This window comes from Bombus flavifrons, chromosome 4 (assembly GCF_040668555.2).
Source record: "Bombus flavifrons isolate JBK064 chromosome 4, iyBomFlav1_principal, whole genome shotgun sequence".
Classification (NCBI taxonomy): Eukaryota; Metazoa; Arthropoda; class Insecta; order Hymenoptera; family Apidae; genus Bombus; species Bombus flavifrons.
Window position 1 is genome coordinate 9694216 of NC_138445.1, and position 20073 is coordinate 9714288.

General features: G+C 42.4%; 1 long non-coding RNA gene across 2 annotated transcripts in view; it reads left to right on the top strand.

The window, feature by feature from the left end:
* The window catches only part of LOC138179070 (uncharacterized), a 174511-nt gene that overhangs the window by 101751 nt on the left and 52687 nt on the right, over positions 1 to 20073 (top strand). The window contains exons 2-4 of one of the 2 annotated variants that reach the window (XR_011172920.1): positions 977 to 1076; positions 8163 to 8317; positions 8922 to 9642. This is a non-coding gene — a long non-coding RNA (uncharacterized LOC138179070). Of the gene's footprint in view, positions 1 to 976; positions 1077 to 8162; positions 8318 to 8921; positions 9643 to 20073 lie in introns of those variants that run through there. The other variant, XR_011172919.1, reaches the window with a different exon arrangement.

Genomic DNA, 20073 nt, shown 5'->3' on the forward strand with positions numbered 1-20073 from the left:
ATCACATTAATCATCTAACAGTCGAAACATCCACCTCCATCCATGTCTTCCACTCAACTTGTGTTTCTTTATCCACTCCAACAAGGTATACACAACTCAAAACCAATTTTACCGAGTAGTCTTCCTCAGAAACGAATCTCCCCCGAAGCTACAAGTTTTCCAAGGCGTTTCGAAGAATAACGATCCGCGAAGCGTCCCCGGCGAGAACGGTTAGCCGCTATAAATTCCGGTCGAGGCGAAGTTATGCGCGCCGAGGAGGTGTAAGTTCTCGAAATTGATCGCGAAGGCATCCGTAGAAGCGGCCCTGACCGAGTGCCTTCGAACGCAGAATCCGAAAACTGAGCGCTTCCGAACAGGCGACCAGGATCTTTTGGGTCAGGTAGTCATATAACGATCTCCGGGGCCTGCGGACGGAATATAAACTGTTTCTGGGAACAGGCAGTCGTATATCTCGCCGAACGACAATGCCAGAGTCAGTCACCCACTCAACCACATGGACCCACCTCGATATAGACGCGTCCATCGAAATCTGGCTTCAGGAATTAGAAGGAAAAGTTCTATCGACTTATACTCTCCTTAGATCCCTCGGTTGATTTCTTATCCGCGAACACGGCCGTGCATCGTTTTAGAATTACTTTCGACGTTTCCTCGATACCGTATTCTGTCACAGCTTTGATCATTTGCAAAGTGATAGCGAAGTGACGACAAAAATGGGCTAGTTTCTGTGTATAGTAAAAAATAAAGCTGGAGAGGGAGAAAATTTGGAGAATCTTCGTACGATGGCGTATTATAAAATTAAGACTAGATAACGCGGGATGACTGGATGGTTTTCTTAGGTTTCAACCCTTAAAAATTAAAAACATCTCACTCGAGAGAAAGTCGAGTGTTTTTCTATGATAGAAAAATCTTGAAACGATTTTTAGATTACTTTAGAAAGTATCAGGAGTTAATCCGATCCTTTTACTCTACGCTTCAGGTACTAGATTCCCCTAGGATATTCGCAGAAGAAGTCGGAGGCTGGAGATTGTCGTAGCATCGGGGATGACTGGTCGAACCTCCCGGCATTTTATCTGGTAGTAAGTATCTTGTCATTTGGTATTAGTATACCAGGCAGTCAACTGTGACAGATTCTTATCGGCAATCGAGCAGACACGCTGTCTCACCCGTGCACGTTTCTCGGTCACACCTAGCAGACATCCATGGATCACGTTACCACTCAGGGTATTTTGATCCTAGTTCTTTACTTCATAGGGATGTTGAGTGTTAGCGACGTGACTTCGTGATGTTGAGAACTTGTAACTCGACCCGAGTGACCTTCCGTAACTTCTAAATGACCTTGTCCACCAACGAAATGATCTCGAAAACGTTCTATAATTTTTAAGTTCTTTTAACCCGACACGATCTTCGTGATCTTCCGTGATATGGTAACATTTTCAGTTTCTGTCGATTCAACGAATAACCTGATCTTCTTGTGAAAAAATTGTATCGTAGTACGAGGTTGGAAAGAGTGCCTAATTATTTTACGCTCAGACCAATCAATTTTATTTGTTGCATAATTGTAGCAACTGTCTTTCAATCTGTTTCTATTTTTATGATTGATGCATTAGATTCTTGGCATTAGATACGTTAGGCTTTTAATAGACTCGATGTATATCAGCCATCATTTGTGCTCCATTATGATGGTCCGTATCACAGATCACACGTCACCGTAACCAAAAGGGAAGCAGCTCGATCCGAACTCGAAACAAACGATCGATAGTTAGTGCATAGTCCTGCATAATCGGATCTTGCCGCATAATTACCACCGGGGGCGTTCAAGTTCCATTACAATTAAATCGATATCAAGTTCGGCACGCATTGTATCGCAACACACCCTCGTCCTTGGTCACAGTGATTCGTCGAGAATCGGGTGAGTAGGAAAGATGGAGAAACACGATCAGCGGAGATCTTAATGACCGGGCAACGCAATCGTAGCCCGGAGAATGTGTGGAGAGGCAGCAGTCGACCGTTTGAATGGAATAATTAGATGATTATCTTTTATTTATCCGCGGCTTTGATCAGCCGCCCCTGCGGCATAAAAGGACGCCATTTGCAATTATTCGAGGGGAAGAGGAAGCGTATCGTTCAGCGGAATGATACCTCTATTATAATCAAGCCACCCATTGCGTCAGTTTCTTTCGGTTTCCTCTTTTTCTCTCTCTACGTATCCTATACCTGTCTGTGTTTATGACGGGGCACCGTGAATTCTGATTCGGAAATCAAGCTCGTCTCTCCGCGACCGAAATTAATCTAGTTGAATGGAGAGACTTTTTTTGGTCGTGTGGTAAACAGGAAAGTCTCTACAGTTTTATTAGTCAAAGGACAATGGTAGTAATTGACGAATTTTGGAGCTGGATCAACGATTGAATCCTGTACCAGTGAAACATTTTTACGACATATGTTTCTATAGGTTGTGAGGAATCTACGAGGCATAATTACCAGTACAGGCAGTAGGAACATTATAAAAATACGCACAAACTTTGCAATGTTGCCTATAGGAAGTATCTGTAGAACTCAGTTAACGTATTTCTCTGCCCTTATCTTCTTTGGATGATTGATTTATTAAGAAAATTATCATTCTATAGTTCTTTGTTGCTGAATCTCTCGGAGCGTCTGGTCAAATTTTCACTGACAATGTATCTCAATTTGTCGATGAAATTTTCAGAAGATTGTCAAAAATCTGTTCACGAGATCTTCGCAAAATCGTCAAGAAATGTTCGCACAACTCCTGTCCTTCAAATTTTCAGGAAATTCTTCCCAAATACTGAAAATTGTAATTCTCTCGTTCTTCTAAAGTTGGAACTGGAGATGGAATTCCACAGTCCCAGAAAGCTCCGTACGAATCAAAAGATCACGAGATGCACATGTCCAGGAAGGGCAAAATATCTCGGAGTCGAGGAAACGAGGAACTGCTCGCAATAAAACGACAAAAGGATTTTGGTTCGTTGCACGGGCCATTAACGGTGATTTCAGGTCGATGTCGAATGACTTGGTGGAGATCATTGTTGACCAGCATCCTGGGTGGCTTCGTTTCATTGGATCGCGGAGGGCTGGACCAAGTTCTCGCAGGACAGTGATCCTGCCGCGCCTTTTTCATCCCCATTTTCCATCCGATTCTTACCTGGTTGCATCTCTTTTCACCGACAATACACGACGTCGTGTTTTCTCTCCTCGGCTTTTCACTTTTTCCACCCCCGTCATCTTCCTCCTTCTCCTTCCACGATCTGGATTTCTGTTTTCGGGGGCTTTTTCTGTACATCTCACGGCCCCATCTACTCACGAATCTTCAAGTTCGTTCTCGTGTTTGGGACCACACTGCGGGTTCCAGAAAATTGCGACGAAAACTGCTCAATTTCTCGTTCTAACAGCCGCATAATGGAGCGATGGGATTGTGGCTTGGTCCTCCTGTGATTTAGACGTTCTCAAGAAACGTGTAGCAAATCTTTTGTTGCAATCTTACAAACGTCGATTTGAAATCATTCGTCATATTGTATTCTTATCATTTTTCTTTAATATCATTATTATGATTTGTAGACGAATTGCGGATGCATTTTTCAGCGTAACACTTTGTCGGAAAAATTGCGCGTAGTCAAATAGATGGAGCAGTAGCAGTAGTCATCTGCTGCACATACGCCCCTAGATTTTCTATTTTGTAAAAAATCCAAATAAAAAAATGCACCTTGCTCAAAACACTTTCCAAAGTTTAATCTCTGAAACTACAATGTAACAAAAAAGTTTCGGACAGTTAATAGACTTCGTGGGTAAACGTTAAAAGTCAAAGGCTTACAGAGCACAGAAAGAATTGAGAAGATGTTTGGTTTCAAAGTGAAACTACACAACGACCGTCAGGAAAAGTCAAGGTAACAAGACTAATGTAGAAGACGAGAAAAGAAAGGAAGAGAAAAAACACGAGCAGGGAAGGACACTTTCGCGGCAGAATTTTTATTCGAACCAAAATGAACTAAGGCGAGACCATAAATCATACAAAGGGAAATTCAACGAAACCACTACTGGCTATAAAAGTTTATGGTGTTTTGGCCCTTATGGGCCGCCAACGGAGACCTGCATGCACCGTATATATCCTCGACGGAAGTGAAACTCGTCTTTTGCGGATAGTGGTGGTGGCAGAAGGGAGGTCAACGAGCATCGACTTCACAGGGAGATGGAATCAAGCGAAAAAGCTGGCTGTTCGATCAGTGTTTGAACAATATTGGTCGTCCGCAGTGTCCGTTCAGTGATTCTACGAAGGAGTTGGAAAATATCCGAAAAAAGAAAAAGAAAAAAAGGGGAAATCGTGATATACGACTTATTACGAGCTCCTGATTTACGACTGACTTCTACGTCAAACGAGATCTATGCCACGTGGTTGTCTGCCTCTTTTTGTACCTTCGTTTTTTGTTTCTTGTTGGTGACCTTGGAAGACTTTCCACAGATCAAGATTTTTTTTAATGGAAGGAAAGAGTGGTAGTTGGGAATTTTTTAATGCGACTCAAAAGTTGAAGGCTGAAGAATTATGTGTGAGAGAGTGCTATGGAGTAATTAATTATTCGTTCATTGCCAAATAGACGTATTTTTTGAGGTTTGTTCTTTATTTACTTAGAGGGTTTTTCTATATATTTTAGGATTAAAAAGAAGTTAATAATTTTCATAAACATTCTTTGAACTAACTTAGATATGGTGGATAAAGTTCAGAATCCTTTTAAACATCTGTAGAAAAAAGTTCTAAAACGAGCAACGCATTCTTCTTGTAAAAAGAAACGCGGGATAGTTTTTTTTCCTCGAATGAAATAAAAAGAATGGAAGAAAGGAAAGGGTGGAAAAGTGCAGCTTGCAGAATCGCGCTATTTTTTCGGCAGGCCAGACGTAAATTACTCCCGATAAGGAAGAAATTTACGAACGGAGGGTAAAGAAAAAAAAAAGAAAAAAGGGAGCAAGCCGCGTGTTGCTGGCGATTTACGGCGAGCGTTGTACACGTGAAGAATTTACGTCGAACGTGCGTGCCTGCGTCCACATGTACAATTATTTTCCGACGTGATGCATTGATATGAGTCACGTACACTCAACCGGACACTGACCGATCCCTTTTTTCGCGATTTCGCGCTATTATCGTTCTTTCTCCTCTTCTTTATTCGCGGCCTCGTAATAAATCCCCTTTTTCACCAATATTATTCCCGCAAAAATAGAAAGCGACTTTCGAATTGCCCTATTCCACGTTTAAAAGATACTAAACATCATTATTTCACGGTCGCGCCATCATCATAGAAATGAATCATTTTGTCTTCGTCATTGTCGAATCGTTAACCGATCCCAAATCGATGTTCCTCGAACATTCTTAGAAGTCTAAGAATTTCACTCTATAATACTCGAACTTTTCTGAAATTAACTTTATTACGTTATAAATGTACATTATAACAGTAAAGATATCTATAAAGCATTAAAATTTAGAAAGGACTGTTATAAAACGAGGTCAGGAACCTTTTATCAACGTTTGTAATAATTTCGATCGTGTGTCGACGTCGGTACAATCCACACGCGATCGCGATCGCCAGTTTATACATCGAATTCGCGTGGAAATTCCGCTCACGCGACCGATTTAGATATTTCTAGCATTTTTCATAAAAATTTATAACACCCTTCAGTGAACTACAATAAGAGTTGTTCATTATTGTAATCACGAGCAAAATCTCTATTTTCTAACCATTGTATTTTTAACTTACTCGTATTTATGTGGTGGAGATTTAAACGCAACTTGAAACTTCTCGATTTTTACCGCTGAAAATAGTACGCGCGAATTTACGCGGCACCAAGCTGGAACGCCGATATGACGTCCTCTCACGAGATTGAAAGGCGCGTTTACATGCACGTAACCGCGTTCTCCGACCGCGTGGTCGTTGCGAATACGGTCATAAAGCACCAGGACCTTCCGTAGGGGGTGATTGGTGACCCTGCTCGCTTTCAACCACGATCATATACTGTCTGCGAATTCGAGAATTATCCAACGATCGTGGTCGATCCGTCCTTCTCGTTAATCGATCACGCGAGCTGGCTATGAAAACACGTCTCCTGTCATGATATTGTAAATCTCTCTTTGGAAATCTCCTCTCTTCTTCCACGATTATATAATTAATATTTATAAATATTAACTACCAAATATCATAATATTATAATACTACCTGCAAATTTTCCTAAACATAATCGAGTGATTAATGAATCAAAGAATTGTTCGAAATTTAACAATGTAAAATTCCACTGACGAGACAAAGGTATCCATCTAATCAGAGTTGGCGAAATACGACCAGTACCTGTCGATCAAAAAGTTATATACGTATAAAACAATTACCTGCGCTTCATGTTCCTGCGGAGAGAAAAGTATCCATCTAAGCAAGTTCCTGAAGAAAGAACGTACTAAGTTTCTGCAGAACAATCAGAATAAAACATTTTTTTTTATTTTATTTGGTAGAATTTTACAATCAATTCTCATTGAGAATTATAAGTAAATTATTTTGGCGTGGTACTATAACTTGGATAATAAGTGTTTATAGTATGTTTGATTCTAACAGAATAAAAATAGCACCGATTTTAAATTTCTCCGTAGACACTGAAGTCGAGGATCGAAAGACTCGGAGCCGAGTAATTCAAGGTTTTTCTCGTAAGGATGTGAGATGGCCAGGGCGATCAAGCGGCACTTAGACGGTCGTCTAGGCGAGACGAATGGCGGCCCCGATGAAAATCGAGTTCGCGATCGTTGTCGGTCGAATATCCAGCGAGCATCAAGGATGGATCTCGCGCGCGCGTATCACCGGTGCCAGCACCAGCGGCGCGTCGTTGCACCGGCTAAATCATTAGACGCTCGAAAGCACGAGCCCCCCGCGGTTTCGAGCATTAGTTCATCTGTCTCTGGTTCGCTTCGCAGCCGTCCTCCTTGCCGATCCGATGGCTGCTCCTGCCGCCTCCGTCCTCGTCTCACCCCCGACAACCGTCTTTCTCCATTCCCTTCTACCTTTCTTATCCTCCTCGCCGCATCGCCGGGTTTTGGCCGGTGCTTCGCGCTTAATATATGAATCCCACGCATCGAAGCCCGTGGCACCGCGGGGTACAGCGAACGACATGTGTTCCGCTCCTCTCGCTCTCTTCTGGCCCCTCGTTTCCTCTCTTCTTCTATCTTTCCTTCTCGCGACCTCTCGTTTCGCCCTTCTCGCACGTCGCAATGCGAATCAACAACGAATCGCAGGGTTTTTGGTTTGGAAGCGCCTTTTGAAAAATTTGAAACTCGAAATATCAGTCTTTCGTTTCGCGATTTAATTGCGTGAAACGGTAGGCGATGAAATTTCTTACCAGTTGTATTACGAGTGATTCAGTGAAGAGATGGATTCGTAAGAAAACCAGGAGTGTAATTCGCTATTCGTAAATTTCCACCTGTAATAAGTATCGTATTAGGATATCTACGTCGTAATTTGATGAACGGTATAGAGAAACTCGGATGATATTATAAGAAAAGGGGCTAATGAGATGTTCGCCAAGGATGCAGCGAGTCTTTGTTATCTTGGAATTTGTGAATCGTAAATCGTATCATATGTGAGCCTATACTAAGTGTATTTGTAGCGCACATGTGTTGTTAAATGCAAGGATTTTTTTCTTATTTATTATTTAATTTGTATTAGGTTGTCTGAAAAGTGTCTTTCTTTTACAGACACGTTTTTTACAACGATGCATCTTTATACAAACATGAAACCTAATCTGTCCAACGTTGTGTTCTTTATTTTGATAGAACAAAATGGATCATACGTAATTCGATAAAATAATATTTTTGTTTTTTATTTTATTTATTAAAATTTACAATCAATTCTCGCATTGAGAATTTTCAGTAATTTTTTCTGGCGTGGCGCAGTGACATGGCTAATTATTTATAATAAGTTAATACTTATTATAGATAAGTATAATTTATAAGTAAGTATTATAAATAAATAAATATTACTTAAGATAAAATAATATAAAACAGAAAATTTTGTGCATCCATTATTTCCTTATAAAATGAAAGAAACTTTTCAGACGACCTAATACTTTACAATTTGTCCAGCTGGACATTCGGTAAATATACAAGGATATCTCGCTTTCTGTTCTAGGTTCAACCACCATTCGAAAAATTCGCAAGTTTGATAGATAGACGATATTAGTCAAGTTGTAGGTGACACTTCGCCAACCCTGAAGCTTTAGCTTTCATCGTCCGAAAACGCACTGATACCGAGCAATCAGTACTCGGATTTTGCACAAATCTAAGGTGGAGGATCTATTTATAACGAGATTTAATTTGTCCGAGGTTCATGTCCGGGTCCAATTTTCCAGTCTTGAATTTGGACACCGAAAATCGATCAGGGCCGCGTCAGTGTTGTCCAAGGAAAAGATTCATTCGCGGTGATACATAGGAACACGTGTCATAAATATCCCAAGCACAATGATAGATTCAAAGCATACACACGTGCTCTATGTTCACCCTACAAAAGGTAGATCCCCGTGACCCGTGACTAATAGGCTTATTATTTTATATCGCCTCGCATTTGTTACCGATACGCGTGTACCGGACCTCGCGCGTCTCACGTGTTCCAGCCACCTTAATGCGATGTTTACTTAATCGCGCGGAGAATGGGATTAGATATCTTGCGGCGATCGCCTGCATCCCCTACTCCTAAGTAGCATCGTCGTTTTCTTCGTTCTCTGCCACACCCTACTGATCCTCCATTCAGTACTATACAAGTATCGATTATGTTCCCTGGTAGACCATCGATCCTCTTCTTTTTCAAATTCTCACATTCTTCGCGATAAGACTCAAGTTATAAAACTCAAGTTTTATACGTTCTACACCTGGTACTGTCACTTTGGTACAGGTTTTGCAGGAAACAGAACATTTGTTAGATGCATGGACCAGAGAAGGTTTTGAGTAACAAAAGGATTTAAAGAAACTGCTCAACTTTCTCGAAACGGCACGAGGGATGATTTGTTGGACCTCGTCTGCACTGCACGTCGCCAGTGTGTTGCTGGACGGAACAATTTTTAGCGAGAGTGGAGCGCAATCCGAAACAAATGGTTCCAATTGGATTTTCCCTTTTTTCCATGTCTTCGCTATTGTCTGCAATTGTTCTCCGACAACCGGAACGGAGGAACTCAGGCCGCCACGGAGCTCGTGCCAGCCAAATGTTCCTCATACGTTCGCTTTCTCCAGTTGTACCAGCTATGGTCTTCCAGATACAATTTTAAGTTCCAAACACGAAACTTTCCTCTGCGTTAATTTCGACACGTAGGTAGAATACCTTAGAAATATATTTCATTATCGCTATAGGTGCCAATCATAATCACAAAGTTTATGAATAAGCAAAATATAGCGACAGATATAGCAAAGGAGTCAACAAACAACGAAACCCCCTAATTACTGGACTACTTGATACGTCGGACCAGATCCGCAGGCTGAAGAGACACTATCCGCTAAACCTAAACGCTAGATTCAATTAGTTATCTAAATTAATTATATCTACTTATTTATAATACATACCTATAAAATATACTTATCTATAATAAGTATTAACTTATTATAAATAATTAGCCATGTCATTGCGCCACGTCAGAAAAAGTTACTGAAAATTCTCAATGTGAGAATTGATTGTAAATTTTAATAAATAAAATAAAAAGAAGAAAGATCTAGGAGGAACAGAAAATAGTATGAATTAGCCAGAGTTGTAGAAGATAGATGAAAATCTTGTAACTCTTCATGTTGCTTTTCAACTATTCTTTAACCCTACCATTTACCTCATCTACTTTCTTACACTCTTCTTATCACCATATTCGTATATTCGAAAGGAATTAAAAAACCACCGCAACCCGCCTTCGACATGATCAACTGATTAACAGCCGGAACGAAAGTGTTCCCCAATTCCGTGCCACGAATTCCATCCATTCGATTATCGTTCCATTGTTTGTCATTCCGTTACACGCTCGATCCTGGAGGATTTAATCCCGGAGCATTAATAAACGGTATTCGTGCCTCTCTTTCTCTCGCCTGGACCGATCCCGGGCCGAAGCGTGTGGCTTCGGCCATGCACAACTAACCTTATGCCGGTCCCACAGTATTCACGGGGCGATTTATGGCGCGTCCACTCATTCATAAAAATATTATTCAAATTTAGAATGTCTAGACGATGGCGGCGATGAGGCGAACAGGAGGTCAAGAGGGGCTGTGCACGCTCGTTCTCTTGGCCGTGTGTCTCCGAGACCTCATCGACGATCCTTATCTCGTTCATTGATAACTCTCGAGCCCTCGTGTCTCCTCTGGCTCGTGAACCCGCGTTTTTTATTTCCTCGCCGGGATTCAGGATCGAAGGTGCGGCGTTTGCCGTGAAAGAAATGGCCCTTGTTGCTCGAGCATCTTTGGAAGAGGATCTTCGCTCTTCCTTTGGCGGTGATCGGGGAATTATTGGAATAAAAATTGGAAGATAAAAAACGGAACGACGATGATAGCAAGGATATTATTATGCAAGTATGTTATGCTTAAAAGCTCAAAGTTATTCCACAAAATTCCATTACAATGATATACAGAAGCAATTGAACAGAGTCGCAATTTGAAAGCGTGTTCGCGGTAGCGTTTTTGATCGTTCTGTTTGAACGTTAAGAAGAAGACAGGATTTTCGACCAACGGCGCGATGTTTCGATGTTCGTCGTCGATGTTTCTTGCGTTGCAGGATCGTCTTTTTCTGCAGAGGCCAGCCATTACTCGCGAGGGACGTACGCGGTGCTTAGCCATTAAATTTTCGCCCCACATAATACGCAGGCTGATCATAAAATTCTGTGAAAAAAAGAGAGAGAGGCAGGGGTATTATTTATAGCGCGAGCAGCCGCGAATCAAGATGTAAGCGTGGGCGATACGACGAGACACCGTCGCCCGAAAGGGGGCGAAAAATGTCCCCTGGCGAAAGCGAACATCTCCTGGCGAAAGCGAACATCTCCTCTCTTTTTTCTATGTCCACAGAGACCCGAACCAAACTCCATAAACAGCTGATAATCTCGAATTGTTCTGTTAGTCTTCGAAGATGATTTTATTTACCCTCGATGAAAAGAATTGTGTGAGAAATTCGAATAAAAAATTTGAATAAAAAATATGAATGGAGAAAGAGAACCTTTTAAAGTTAGAAATTCATCGCGCGAATAGAAATGAGGCGGAAGGAGGGCAGTGAAAGCAGAGGAGCGTGGAGCTGTTTTTAATTGAGAGATTAAAAAAAGGATGGGACACGGCGGTTCGGGGTGAAAGATAGCCATTGTTTGACCGCACGCGGCGCAAACGCGGCGCACACGTAATCCCAAACAAATTTGCGGATTACACTCGCAGCATGAATTATTTAATCTCAGCACGGTCTCATTGGTTTAGTTAGTGACCCGTAGGCTTTCACACAAGAGATCGCACACGCCCGCTCACCGTGATTCCATCCACCATCTCACCCTCGTCCACCCGCTCTGTCATTTCCCTTTTCTTTCCCAACTTCTCTCCCCGATTATCATTTCAAAGTTTTCCAAAGTTTGGCTATCCAAAGTTTTCCGCTACGTATACAAAATTCAAGTTATATGCAAAAATATATAAAACATCCAAAGTAACGTTCTTGCTATAATATTTAATATTTATAATACTTAACATAATCATATACTATTTAATACGTAAAACAAATCTACGTGCCCTTATCGTACCCATAAAACACAAGATTGCACGAACACGCACAGCCTACTCTTTACTTATAACGTTTAACGAAGAAAACAGATCTACACTTAGCTTCCAATATTTCCATCGTGTCTATAAAGATAAGAACCTGTGGAACCTCCTTGTTCCATTTACGACCATCGGAAAACTTATTTCTCAAGCAACTTCCAAAACAGCATAAAACAGGCTGCAAACCCTCTTTCTAAACGTATCGCGTGCGCAGCTCGAATGATCCAGCATCCCCGCGTAAAAAACCGAAAGCGTGCACCATCGTCCACTCGCAGAAGCAGCTTCGATTCGCTTTATTTTTCTCTCGATCGCCGGCACGCGATAGCTACTTATTTTCGCTTAGACGAGCTCGACGTGGTGACTGTTGGGTAGGAGGGGAGGGCGAAGGGGGTTAGAACGGGGCTGGGGGGTAAGTTACGGAATCGTGCACGTGGGGGGTAGACCGGACGACATACGGAGAACACCGTGTCCCACATACTCTCTGTGCGTCCCATTGCACAGTGCCCGACACCGGGTGCCCCCATTGGTTCTCCATACTGGATAAAGGCGAGATGGGGGGTCCTTTGGCTCCCTTACTTTATTCCGGGCCGCGCTAGGGGGCGCCCCGTACTCTGGGCGGGAACACGAGTGCTAAAAGCGTAATGATCGCTAAACGAAACCTCCCTGACTTCGTGGCTTGGTCACGGTTCTCCACCGCGGGAGAGGAGCCGTAGAGCTCGGCCAATGCTACCGCGCATATAACCGAGCAAACCCCTAATTAATCGACGGTTGAGCGAGGGTGGAGCTGGCCAGGACGGCTACCAAGACCGCCATGTTGTCGGTGAGTTCGATACGAGTACCTACACCGCAGAAAATTGCTAAGTTATAGCGGTTTCTTTGGAGAATCGATGGTTGAACTTGGGAATTTTATACACTGAGATGTTTTGGACGAAAGTTAGAAATTTCTGTAATCTTCGTACTCTTAGATATTTGCGTTCTTCCGCAGATTTTATTTATTTTATTGCGCCTATAATCAGTTATTTAATCTCCTTGGTGCACAAGTGAGAGCTGGAAAAATTCACCGAATGTCCAGCTGGACAAATTGTAAAGTACAAATTAAATAATAAAAAAAAAAAAACAAGTGAGACGAAACTCGATACATTTATTGTAGGTATACAATCATATAATAAAGAAATTTCGAGACGTTTTTGCTCGTGGACGAGCGAAACCCGAAGAGAAACAAACGTCACGTTTTTCAAATTTCTAAATTTCAGCACCTGAGTATACGAGCAGTGCTTAGTCTGTTAGAAACTGTACGATTTATCTGGATGGAGTTTGATTTTTGTTTGATTTATTTATCTCTCCATTGACGCGATAATCCTAATTTTGTAATTTCTAATATTTCGGTATCGATGGTGTTGTACAGAAGTTTTTGATATAAAATCCGTTGACATTTGGTCAGTAACCCTGCTGGATGGGACACTCGGCTACTCTGGGTGGCGACCAAGGCGGAGGAACCGTACGTGATTTTCTGTTCGATCGGCTTAGAACAACCAGGTGGCCTGGCGGCAGTTGTTTGCGAGCAACGGTGCCCGGATTGCAAAAGTGAAAAGAAAAAAGGAAAGGGGGGAAAAGAAGGGAAAAGAAAAAAAGGAGAGCGAACAGGCGCTCGTGTGCTCTTTGCGATCGCGCTCGCGCGCGCGCAACGGCGGAGAGACGAAATCATCGACTCGGCTGTTAAAATTATAGAGCGAAAACGGGCGTCGCGGTGCCTCCCAGGGCGAAGGGCCATTCAATCGCGAGGAACCCCCGCGAGGAACCGCGACAATGGCACCCGCCACGAGCCCCCTACCTCCTCCACGGCCACCGTGTACCCCCTTCGCGGGGGGTCTCTCTGTCTGCTACTGGTCATTTGATCGACGTGCTCGTTTCGACATGGATTTTTACGTATTCGTATTCCATCATGCCAGAAATCAACGAAGATTCCTAATGATTTGGTAACTTTGCGAAAAATCTATCGCGATAAATCTACGATTAATTTGAACAAGACTTAGGTTCCTTAGGTTAAGGTAGGATTCTTCGAGACAGAAGAATATTTGAGTCGAGCTAAGCGATTTCTCTTGTAATTCCCCAATTTCGATTATGAACAATTTTTAACCCGTCTATATTTGATACAGTCCCAACAAATTCATGGAAATCTATAAGCCACGCATCTGGTGATATTACGTTGCCATCGGTGAAATATTACAAAAATCTAAAGACAGAAATACAAAATTTTCGTACGTAGAAGATCGCTAAATTTGTGTTACTAAGGAAAGCATACATTCGCGAGTGGTGTCACGAGAGATTCGATTTGAAGCAAGATTACCGAAGATTCGTTTTGAAGAGAACGGAATCGCAGAGAAATGGCCTCGTAGCACGACCGAGTTCGCAGGCCACCCTTTTCCGGATCGCCGGCGAAATTAGAGAGAACAGAGTCGAGAACGCGACGGCTCGAGACGACTAGGCGCATTCAACGACGGAGAACCCCCGTAAGCAACCGCGACAATGAACGCCCATTCGCGGGGGGTCTCTTCTGTACGCCACCGGGATTCACTTGGCATTGGCACACGCATACGTGCGAAACTCGACTTCGTGCTACGGCCCGACGCGCGTGCCACCCCGAAAAACGTCGCATACGATAAACCTACAGACCTCCGCAAGCTGGATCGTTTGTTCTCCGGACGTGCTGCGTTCCTGCCAGCCTTTTTTTTACCACGGTCAATGCTTTCTGAACCGTGTTAAATCCTCTGACTGCTCCGTCGTAGAAAAACGACGGACAACGTTGGTTTCACAGGATCGTTCTTTGGTTCCATTGGTTTTCCATGAACAGTTTTTGCAAACTACGTGGCTTTTTGATGGTTATTGTCTAGTCACGTCCTTTCAGGTTTGTTAGTCGCGTCTTTTGGTTACGTTGGTTCACGACAGAAAAGGATGTTAATTGCCTGAAGTGATATTCATTGGAACGAAGTTTTACTTGGCTGTACGATTGTCTGAACTCCCTGGCAAATAACTTCATCTATAGAAATGCGAACTTGTATTACTCGTGTTGGAGTATGCAGATATAATAATTGCAATGCCCATCAATTTATTCATAATTATTAAATTATGTAATATTTGTTAAATATTACTGTGTAATATATGCAATGTAATTGTTAAATTATTCACATTCAACGAAAGAATGTCAGGTTGCAGTAGTTCATAGTTGGCGAATCAAGTAGAATAGGTGCATCTCAACGAGTCTAAGTAAATGAAATTCTATCGTACTTACTCTTCAAGTATATCGATCCAATGCATCTTTCGCTCATAACGCCTCGCATCGTCAATTTCATAGTCATGTCTCTTCAAGACCTACGCCTTTCGATTTCACCGTTTCGCAATCTTCTTAATGCTACAAACGTCCAGTTAATTAACGAGCTAATTACCGCAACAAACGCAATAAGCAACCGTTCGATCGTGAAGTGTTTGCAGACGCGCGAATTGTCGTTGAATAGCGCCTCGAAGCGACGAGCAACGTTTATTAGGCATCTCGAGGCGTATGAAATGAGAAAGGGGGAACACAACGAACGCAGAAGGAGCGTCGAACGACGTGTCCCGACGAAGTAGCTTGTTCCTCTCTCTCGACGACCGATCTTCCGCGTCGTCAGCTTCGCGCGAAAGCTCAAAAGCGCGGAAACGCTTTATATTTCGACGGCTCGCTCGCGTCGAGCACCACTTCGACTCGAGTTCCACTCGACTTCGAGCTCTCGAGTATGGGGCCAGATGTTTCCTCCGAGTGCTTGGCACTCCTTCACGCGAGCGCGTACGCGCGTACAGCACGCGCTCACCTCGCGCGTGCAACCAGAGAAAAGCTTCGTAAACTGGCGACAACACGATTTCGACTTCGTGCCACGGTCCACCCGTTTCTTTCAAGCGTTTCTGCTCGTTGACAAATTTGAAAGATGATTGAATATGAAAGGTGACGAGTAGCCTATGCGTTTTGTTCTTTGTTCCGTTGCTGTAGGCCAGGTTCAGTGTATAGCAATATCGCCTCGTTATCTGTGATTTCTCATGCATCCTGCAGCTTCTTCAAGCTTCTTATTTTGTATTTATATGTGAACTTCTTTGCGAAATTGGATAGTTTGAAGTAGAAATTTATTAGCAATTTGACCATTTAGTTATGAAAAATTCTGCTCGTTGACAAAGTTGAAAGATGATTGAATGTGAAAGGTGACGAGTAGCTTATGCGTTTTGTTCTTTGTTCCGTTACTGGAAGCCAGGTTCAGTGTATAGCAATGTCGCTTCGTTATCTGTGATTTCTCATGCATCCTGTAGCTTCTTCAAGCTTCCTATTTTGTATTTATACGTGAACTTCTTTGCGAAATTGGATAGTTTGAAGTAGAAATTTATTAGCAATTTGACCATTTAGTTATGAAAAATTGTTCTTCTACAAATTTTACAGTCTTCCAGTTTTTAGAGTCTCATAGAGTCAATTTTTCAATTGTGATATTCGTTTCCGTGAAACATGTACACATTTTTAGTTCACGACGCAAGGACTTGGGTATATCTCTCAGTCACCTGTGTTCTTGCTAGAAAAATTTACCGAATGTCCAGCTGGACAAATTGTAAAGTACAAATTAAATAATAATAATAATAATAATAATAATGAAACCTGTGTTTTGAACGTGTATTCTTCAATAATGTCAATCCGGTATATATATTTCAGAGATATTGCTTTTAGGATATGCATTCCTTGCTTGTGTTGTTCTATCGTAACAAATTCCTTGACCACGAAGTTCAAAACATCACATTCCATTTCCCTAACCCATCACCTTTCACAGGCATCCTTCCCCCCTCGTCTCTCCACGTAATTTCAACCAGTGTCTCCAAATTGTTACGTGACACCTAAAGCGGATCTCTTTCCCATTACGTGTTCACTCGTTCAAAGGTGATCACCGTGATGCGTTTTTCTATCGAATCGATCGAAGAGCGGTGGATTGAAAAGAAGAGAAGAATCTTCGAAGCCGATACACCGACATCTAACGTCGAATTCATCGATGCTTCGGTCCATTTCGTGGGCCTGGATCACCACACTGAGATCAGGGCCACAATGACTAAAAGCATCTTTGAGCGAAACTCATCTGCTCGTTCGTCGAGCAACAATGCGTCGATACAATTGATACGTTCCTTCCACCCGCGACTCGTCCTTTTTCCCCTGGTGCCCGCCATGGAAGAATGTTTCGCGTGTGTATAGCCATCGGGGCGGTCTTGGTCGACTAATGAGAATCACAAACGCGCCGCCCAATCGAAAACATCGAGTTCGAAAAGATGTTCTGCCGCTGTGAACTCGGTTATGTGATTTCGGCTACGAGCTCTTGATTTCGTCGAGAAGCGAAGAAAAGGAGAGTAGATTTCATTGACCGCCATATACGTGTTCAGGGTCAACGTTCTGAATGATTTCACTTCTATATAATATAATCGCACAAGCAGAGCCAATTATGACCACTCAAAAACTCTAGTAGACGATCTATACAGTCAATCTATCCTTAGAAGATTAATTAAAAGCTGGGAAAATATTTGCGTTGAGGTGTAAGTATTGTCCGTGATAATTGTAGCGTTGGTTGTAAGATATCGCTGTTGGGGTACTGCTATGTTTCCTCTAATTTAGATGCGTGGAAGAAAAATCGGACTCCGATCGCCGGGATTTGAAACCCGGGTCCCGAACGTTCGTAACCTAAGGCGCTAACCATTGCGCTGCCGTCGTCCGACACTAGTTAGTGTCGAGTGGTGGTAATGCTGTTGAGTGCTGCCACAACGTGTTATCAGTGCAAAGACCTTTATACAAAATCGTCGACCGTCTTCGTCAAGACAAATTGCAATTTTTAAAAGAGGAGATATAAATAAAGAAAGAATATTATATAATCGTCGCTCGACTTTAGTCTTCGAAAATATACTTGAAAGTATTAATTAAGTAAATAAAAGGTATTATAAGTATTATAAAACAGAATTAAATAGAATGGAATTAAGTTAAACTCTTAAGGTTTACTACAGCAAATGTATGGCGGATTAAACGACAAGGTAGATACCGTGACAATTTTTTGTATTTATCGTAGTCGTACGTCTGGCGTTATTGTTGCGGAACAGACAGTTGCCCCGAGTTCGATGGTAATTTACCGTGTTGCCTCTCTCCTTCCTCCCACACGCCCCCACAGATTCTCTCGTCTCTCTCCACAAAGAAACGCAGTTGGGAAGCAATAAAGTCAGCCGTAAATTCTGCGCTACTTTTTGCGAGCACTGCGCAAAAAGGGACTCGCATTGTAAATCTTTCCGGAACCGGCATGTTCTCTAATATCGTCCAGATTATCGAGATTCTATCACCGAGTACTGTAAATCCCAAGATCTTGTGGAGAATACTCAATCAATATTCGAACATGCACCTTTTCAGATTCAAATCTTCCTTGCAACTTGTACAAGAAAAATCTTTGCCCATCCCAAAGTTTTACTATTTACTTCAATCCTTTGAATTTCTAGAATTTTACGGCTCTGCTACGATTTCAGTATCAAAGTTTTTTACAACTTCTACCTTCTTTCACAGCATCCACTTTCAAAATTCCTCAATAAACCACCCACGCTTCGTATCCGTTATTCCAAAGTTTATTCTCGAGCAGCAAATTAACTCTGATCTTTTTCCTCCCAAGGATCAATTTCATCCTTTCAGTCATCGCAATAATGTCGACGACCCGTTACGCAACGTTTTGTCAGCGGCGGTGTATTTTCAACGTTGCTTCGTCGCGTCGTCGCGTTCCGTTTCTTTCGGGGCCTGTCGGCGGGTCCGCATTAAAGGGAGGCGGCCACATCCTCGCCGTGCCAAGTCACGCCTCCCGTGGCGCTTGTTGTCATTGTCGGTACCCGCAATCACGCAATGATCACGCACACGCGAGCTACGGATCGATCGTTTCCGACCACCCCGGCCAAATCGAGTATCAAAGACGCCGAATGTGAACCGAAGAATCGTCGCAACAAATCGGCCTCGTCGATAACACGGTCCTTTCAGCAATTGTCATCGTCATCCGGCAACTTTTTGGCGGTTGTCGACAGCTTCTGTCGTATCGAAATGATTTCGTAAAACTCTGTTGCAGCCTTCGTGACACCAGTGACGTTTGTACACCGGTTTGTATGTTTTTTTCATGCAAGGCGATATTTTGTGGTCTCCAGAAAGTTTCAAGGAAGTTCTCGGCTGACCGACTTTTAGTCTGCTTCGTTTGGAAGTCAGTTGCTCAGATGATATTTCGAAGTCTGAATTATATCGACGACCTTCTTTTATGAAAGGCAATTGTGACTAGGCATGTAAAGAAACTTGAGGGAAGTTTCTCAGCGATTTCTCTCAATCTGCTCCAATCAGAAATCTCAGTGTTACCGAAATGACAGTTGGTAAATCGATAATTAAACGTAGAAATCTACACCAAATTGATCAATCTTTAAACATTATTTCTCAAAATTCACTTCCGCTGTTTTAACAGCTACTCTACGTTCTCTGATCGTTTCTAAAATATATCCGAATAAAAGTCCTTATCCTTGACGTTCTAAATTAATTTTGCGCAAGCATGCACACAAAGGGCATTTTTCTTTACAAAAATCGAACATTCTACTGGAGTCGATGAATCGTTAAACCGTTCACGGTAATTAGTTCTGCTTTAAGTCGTTATTAAACGTCATTGGCGCGACTCCAATTTCTTCGACTAGCAACGAGCGTCATAAAATGGTTTCAAGGTCCCCGTTCACGCGGAATTTCTGTTGATCGCGAGAGATCCAGTTAGTCGATCGTTGCAGTGATCCTCGGGCCACGGGTGAAAGAGCAAGAGACTGTAAAAGTCGATTGTCGAGTTCCCGCCCAGCGGTGAGCCAGCCAATCGGAAGCCCAGCTGCTCCCAGTCGCTTCCTTTTTTCCTTTTTAACGGTCGTTACACCGAGTAGTTTTCTTGTCTCAACGCCATCTTAGCTGGCCGGACATTATCGTCCACTCTCATTGATTATCTTTCAGCATCTTCGCCTGAAACTCCGTCGTACTCCCCTTCTTCCTCCATTTTCTCACAGTTGAAAAACTATAATTTCACATTTTCTATCTTTTTCTCATCGTCGATTATAGTTCGCAATTTTCTTTCAGGCAAAAAGTTCATTTACTTCATGCTTGACGAATTTCAGAGAAATTTAGTAGACTATATATGAATTTATTGGTATTAAAGGCACTTCTTGATACTTAGGACAAATTGAACGAATTTACGTTGCTTTAATCT